Consider the following 7,240-nt stretch of genomic DNA (forward strand, 5'->3'; position numbering starts at 1 on the left):
AATCTGGAATCTCTCTCCAATCAGGCCAGATGCCAAAAGCTAGTAGCACCCAGGTTGCCAGCGGGGTAGTGCCCAGGGCCCTCTGATGTAAACACTGATGAGGAATGATTGAAGTTTGGCTCTGTCTGTCCCTTTCTGTGCTATCTTCAGCCAAAGGCCTGGAGGCTTTCATCTGCTGAGCCAAGCTGTATTAAACAACATCATTCCTCCCTCCTGTCTCGACTCCCACCCCTCCCTCTGACCACTGTCTCAGAGGAAATAACCAGTAAGAACTGGACAGCCCCTGCCATTTACATTTCCTGTAAATGGTGAGGATGCTGGGAGAGACAGCCAGATTCTCTGCTTCCTTTAACACTGACTGGGTGTCTAATTTCAGGGAGGATTAAGAAACAGGAAAAAGAGGGGACTGGAGACTTCTTTTAACCAGAGAAGAAGAGGAGATTTCTGATCAAAGATCCCTAATCCAGTTTGTAACCTAGAAAACCTGTCTACCTCCAGGTTCTTCCTGGACACTATAGAGACGACTTGGGTAAGAGTGACCAGAAGTCCAAGGCCAACTGTACCCAACACACAGTGAGAAAGCAGCTGTCTGTGAAGGCATTATGAAGGCCATGGCAATCAGCCATGCAGGTTGTGCTTCCCCAAGGGCACTGGCCCAGCCAAGGCTGAGCAGCCAAACCTGGTCTCTGAGATTTTCCAAGCCATGTGCCACATCTGCCCACAGAGGATGCCTTTTCTGAATCCCACAGAAGCTTCATAAAGGATAGCATGAGCCCTAAGTGCACTCATGTGTCTGTGCCTCCTGATGGCTGTGCCAGGTAGTTTTGCAGATAGAAGAGGAGAAGCATCCTTACAGTCCGCTGTCTCCCACACCCTTACCTCCCAACACCGTTGACTCACTTCTTCTTTCTTTCTTCCTCTTTTTCTTCCCCCTTCCCCCATACGTTCTCCTTTACCTCTCCCTCTTTTCCTTTTACTCTCTTCATTTTTCTTCTTTCTTGCTCCCAATCTGTTGTCACATGCTATATGGCCAGCTTATCCCCAAAGACTCAGAAACACTCTGGAAGGAGGAAGGCAGGCAAGAGTGAAAGGAAGTCACAAAGAAGAAATTTTTTTAATTTTCAGAATACAACTATTTCTCCTTCTGTCTAAGGTGTGGCCTTTGAGTTAATGGCAAGTCATTCTGGGAGATGGCAGGAGACATTAAGAGTAAGAGCATGGTTTTTAAAAACCTCAACCAAAAAGAACTTTGACAATGTTATTGAGCTCTTCCCTATAGACATTTGTACACACAAATGCTGACAGCTAATAGGGCCTAAGTTCTACTTTTGTTTCTGGTTGACTGCTATGGTAGGCAAAATAATGTTCCTTCCATCCCCAGATTTGTCCGTATTCTAGTCCCCAGAACCTGTGAATATATCACCTTACATAGCCAAAGAAACTTGCAGATGTAATTAAAGTTTCTGGATAGTTGACCTCAGAAGAGGGAGATTATCCTGAATTATCTGAGTATGTTCATTCTAACCACATAAACTCTTAGAAACTCTTAGATCTTTCTCCAGGTAGAAGCAGAAGAGATATGTGGCAGAAAAGGAAGCAAGAGAGATGCAGCAGAAGGAGAACTGAGAGAGATTTGAAGGGTGGAGATACTGACACACCATTACTGGCTCTAAAATACAGGGCCACATGTACAAGGATCATAGTGAGGCTTTTAGGGTATCATGGAAAGCATGAGAATGAACTTGGTCAGCCACTGAGACCAAAGACTAAACCCTGCTGAGTCCTACAGCCACAAGGAATTGAGTTCAGCCATCAACATAAATAAGCACAGAAGAAGATTCTTCTCCAGAGCCTCCATTAAGAAATGCAGTCCTGCTGACACCTTGAATTTAGCCTTGTGAGACCTGTGTCAGACTTCTAACCTACAGAGCCATGGTATAACAAATGGGAGGAGAAAAAGGCAAGGTCTGAAAAAATATGGTAGTCTCTCCTTACCTGTGGAAAATATATTCCAAGATCAGTGGATGCCTGCAGCTGAAGATAGTACTGAACCCAATCACTGTCATTTGGAAAACATTTCTGTTCATGACGTTCACCTACAAATTGAATACTTTTCTATCTTAACTAAGTACTTAGCATGCACTCTGGCCTTAAATTTTGCAGTTTGAGGTGTGACAGCAAAACCAGCATGAATTTATTTTTCCTTCTTCACAATTTCACAGATAAAAGAGTTGCTCTTACCATAGATCTTAGCGATCTCAACACAATTTTTTTTCTTTCCTTATTAAACTGGAAACTTTCATCGGGCACAGGGCTCACGCCTGTAATCTCAGCACTTTGGGAGGCCAAGGCGAGAGAATTGCCTGATCTCTACAATAAATAAAAAAAATTAGCCCGGGCATGTGGGTGCATTGCCTGTAGTTCCAGCTACTTGGCAGACTGAGGCAGAAGGATCACCTGAGCCCAGCAGGTCAAGGCTGTGGTGTCTGTGAGTATGCTGCTGCACTCTAGCTTGGGTGACAAAGTAAGACTCCGACTCAAAAAAAAAAAAAAAAGGAAACTTTTACCTTTTTGCTTAAAGGAAGCACTTTACAGCTTCTCTTTGACATATCCAAATTGCCATGATTAAGTCAATATTAAGTGACACAAGGATTACCTGAACCCAACCACTGCAACACCATGAGAGTCGATCTGATACCTGAGTCAGCTACTAACTAACAGGTGAGTAGCATATACAGCATGGACATGTAGGACAAAAAATGATTCCTGTCCATGGAGCAGGACGGAGCGGGATGCTGTGAGATTTCCTCATGCTACTCAAAATGGCACACAATTTCAAACATAAACTGTTTATTTCTGAAATTTTTCATTTAATATTGTTGGATCACAATTGACTGCAGATAACTGAAATTGCAGAAAGCAAAATCATGAATAAGGGGAGACTACTGTACTTAAAAAAATAATGACTGAAAACTTCCTAAATATTGTTAAAGACATAAATTAACAGATTCAAGAAGCTGAGCAAACCTCAAACAGGATAAATCCAAAGAAATTCATACCAAGACTCATCATAGTCAAATTTCTGCAAACTAAAGAAAAACAAAAAAACCTTGAAAACAGCCAGAGAAAAATGATCTTTTGCCTATAGGGAAACTCAACTAAATGACAGTAGATTTCTCATCAGAAACCACAGAGAAAGAAGGAGATATTTTTCAAGTGTTGAAAGAAAAAGATCTTAAGTCCAGTAAAAATATTCCTCAAGAATAAAGAGAAAATCGAGACATTCTTAGATTTAAAAAGAGAGAGAGAGAGAATTTGTTACTAGCAGACCTGTCCTAAAAGAATGGCTAAATGAAATTCTCTAAATAGAAAGAAGACAATAAAAGAAGGAAATTTGGATCATATTAAAGGAAAAGGAACACAATAACAAAACTGGGAGTAAATACAATAGGCTTTTTTTTGAGTTTTCTAACTCATATTTAAAGAATGAAGCACAATTTATACAACTCTCTGATAGGATTCTAAATGTATCTAGAGAATATACTTAAGATAATCATATTATAAATGGCAAAAGGTTAAGAGACATAAAAGGAGGAAAGTTTTTTTTGTTTTGTTTTTTCAGGCTTCAACTTTTTAATTAGCTCTGTGAAGGACATTCTAAATGTTATATGAGATACAACAGAATATTTTTTCCAGTGTTTTAAAAAAAATGACATTCACATACATTTTTAAGAAGCTCTTCTATATAACCAGGTTGGTGATCTTGAGTTTTAAAAAAAAAATGACCATAGGTTATCATGTTCTTGAAGCAGATTTCTTAATAGGTACATTTTGAAATTGCTTCCTAACCATAATAAACATTGTGTGTAGGCTTTTTTAATGTCCCTTGATACACATTAAATTTTATCAGTCTGACCAAACTTGCCAGAACCAATTATAGCTAGAATTAATAATCCTGAGATCCTAAACTAAAAAACTCACCAAAGGAAAAATATCCAGACTCTACAAACATCCTAGAATTGGTCTTTAAAACAGGAGAGAAAATTTTTTAAAACACATGGAGCTTTCTAAAAGGTCTTTAATAAGTTACCTTGGGAGCACAATTCAAAAATAGAAGTTGGTATAATATAAACAGATGTTTCAGTGCAGCTCCAAAAATCTTTTATAAATACAGACATTTTGAAAGGATGATTCTGGATCAGAAGTGTTATTCCTTGTGTATCTACATTATGTGTACATGTCTCATCTTAGTCTTGATAATTGCTTCTGTAATTTCTTCTTGAGTAGCAGTCATAACCTACCTGGTTTCTGCCATCATAGTCTCTGGACTGTCTGCATCCATATCCATATCTCCAGATCGACTGTCGTGTCTGCCACTCCCACAGCCCTGGTCCCCAGCACCTCTAGAGTAGCCACAACCACAGGCCCAAAATCACTCCCTCTGGTTCCCTGGGTAGGTTTACCTGTATGGTCCACATGGATCTGGCGACCAACCAGGAACTCTCCATTCATAACTGTCATAGTATCTGAGGCATGCTCCAGTTGGTGAAAGTGATCAAGTCAAAATACTGAAATCACAGAGTCTCCTGATCCTTGACAGCAACCACCTCAGAAATACAATCGAAGCTGCTGAAGTGGTCTTCCAGTGCCTGCTCATCAGTGTGAAAGTTGAGCCCTCCCACAAAGAACTTTCTTTCTTCAGAGGACATGGCTGTAAGTTTGAGTCCCAGAAGTTAAAAAGTAAAAGAGCTGGATAGACAGTGAGCTTTAAGGACCAGAGAGAACAGGGCAAGAGGTAAGTTTTTACACTTCATTCCAAGTGATGAAATGACACCAGTAGACTATGATGAATTACGTATACATAAGATAATACCTAACTGAACCACTAAAAATGCTAAAACACTGTAGTTAACTCAAAATAGAATTCTAAAAAAAATTCAAATAGCCCACAGGAAGACGGGAAAAAGAAAACAGAGCGATAGAAAAATCAGAAAGGTACCCCCTGAATCTAAAAATTTAAAAATAATTACATACATACATACATACATACATACATACATACATACATACATAAAAAGTCAGAAAGGATAAGTAGAAAAATAAAACTCAAATGTCCGGCTTAAGCCCTAACATATCAGTAATTGTGTTAAATGTAAGTGGTCTAAATAAAAGACAGATTGGAAGAACATATTAAAACACATAACTCAACTGTATGTTATCTATAAGAAATTTACTTCAAATATATTAATATGGGCATATTCAACGTTAGAGAATGGATAAAGATATATCATAGAAACATTAAGCAAAAAAAAAAAAAACAGGATTAGCTCTATTAATAGCAGATTAAGTTGACTTCAGAACAAAGAAAATTATCAGAGACAGAGAGGGACATCACATGATGATAAAAGGGTCAAACCACCAAGAAAACATAGCAATCTGAAACATGCATGAGCCAAAGAACAGAGCTGAAACTATGTGAACCCAAAACAGATAAAACAGAAAGGGGAAGCTAAAAAATTTACATTATATTTGGAAATTTTAACACACTTTCACTCAACAGCCAGTAGAACAACTGAACAGAAAATCAACAAGGATACAGAAAAATTCAACAGCACTATCAGTCAATAGGATTTAATCAACATTTATAAAGTACTCTATGCCACAACAATAGAACATACATGTTTTCAAATATCCACAAAATACACACCAAGATAATCCATATTTTGGACAATAAAGCAAACCCCCCCAAATTTAAAAGCATTAAAAATGTTATTCAACCACGATGTAATCAAAATGGAAATCAATAACATAAAAATAAAAAGAAAATTTCTAGACAAACACACCTTGGAATAATCCCTGCTTTGAAGAAGAAGTATCAAGAAAAGTAAAAATACATTAAACAGAATGAAAATTTAAAAACAACATATTTACAGTACTATGGGCATACATTAGTGAAGTGGAAATGTATCAAATCAATATTCTAAACTCAAAAATTCTCAAGAGCTCTAAAATTTGCAAGAGTTCAGAAAATAAGAACAAAATAAACCAAAGCAATTAGAAGGAAGGAAATACTGAAGAGCAGAGATTAATGAAACAAATAACAGAAAAGTTATAGAGAAAACCAGTAAAACAAAAAGCTGGTTCTTCAAGATCAATAAAATTAACAAAGCTCTAGAGAGACACTTAAAAAAGAGAGAGAAGATGCAAATTACCAATATCAGAAATGAAACAGAAGCTATTACTACAGATCCTGAAGACATCAAAAAATAAAGTAATACTACAAACAACATTGCACACATAATTTTGATACCATAGATGCAATGAGCCAATTCTTCAAAAATCACAAACTACTGCAACTCACCAAATAGGACAGTTATGTACCACATAACAACATTTCAGTCAACCACAGACCACATACGCAAGATTAGTAGTCTCATAAGATTATAATGGAGCTGAAAATTTTCTGTTACCTAGTGACATCATAGCCATGTTAATGTTGTAGCGCAATCCATTCATTACTCACATGTTTGTGGTGATGCTAATGTAAACAAGCATACTGTGCTGCCAGTTGTATAAAAGTACAGCATATAGTTATATACAGTACACAATACTTGATGATAGTAAATTACTATGTTACTGGTTTATGTACTTACTATACTATACCTTTTTTGTTATTTTAGAGTGTATTCCTTCTACTTATTTTTTTTAACTTGAACGTAAAACAGCCTCAGACAGTTTCTTCAGGAGGATTCCAGAAGTCGTTTTTAACATAGGCAATAATAACACACAATGCATGTTACTGCCGCTGACTCTTCTAGGGAGCATGATGTGGAGGTTGCAAACAGTAATACTGATGATCCTGACCCTGTGTAGTCCTAGGCTCTGTGTGTGTTGGTGCCTTTGTTTTTAACAAAAACGTTCACAAAGTTAGAAAAATTTTAAATATTAAAAATAGAAAAAAAAGCTGGGCTCAGTGGCTCAGCCTGTAATCTCACACTTTGGGAGGCTGAGGTGAGTGGATTGCCTGAACCTGTGGGTTTGAGACCTGCCTGGGCAACTTGGCAAGACCTCATCTCTACAATAAATAAAAAAAAAAAAAAAAAATTAACCGGGCGTGGTAGCGCGCGCCTGTAGTTCCGGCTACTTGGAAGGCCGAGGTGGAAGGATCACTGGAGCCCAGCCGGTCGAGGCCGCGGTGGCTGGGAGTGGCCACTGCAACTCCAGTCTGGGTGACAGAGTG

General features: G+C 38.0%; 1 pseudogene; it reads right to left on the reverse strand.

Annotated features, from left to right (window-relative positions):
- Nucleotides 1-4,247: 4,247 nt before the first annotated feature.
- Nucleotides 4,248-4,709, reverse strand: LOC110595675 (annotated as a pseudogene).
- Nucleotides 4,710-7,240: the final 2,531 nt, after the last annotated feature.

Source organism: Carlito syrichta, unplaced genomic scaffold (assembly GCF_000164805.1).
Source record: "Carlito syrichta isolate Samal-C Ts95f unplaced genomic scaffold, Tarsius_syrichta-2.0.1 Scaffold303353, whole genome shotgun sequence".
Classification (NCBI taxonomy): domain Eukaryota; kingdom Metazoa; phylum Chordata; class Mammalia; order Primates; family Tarsiidae; genus Carlito; species Carlito syrichta.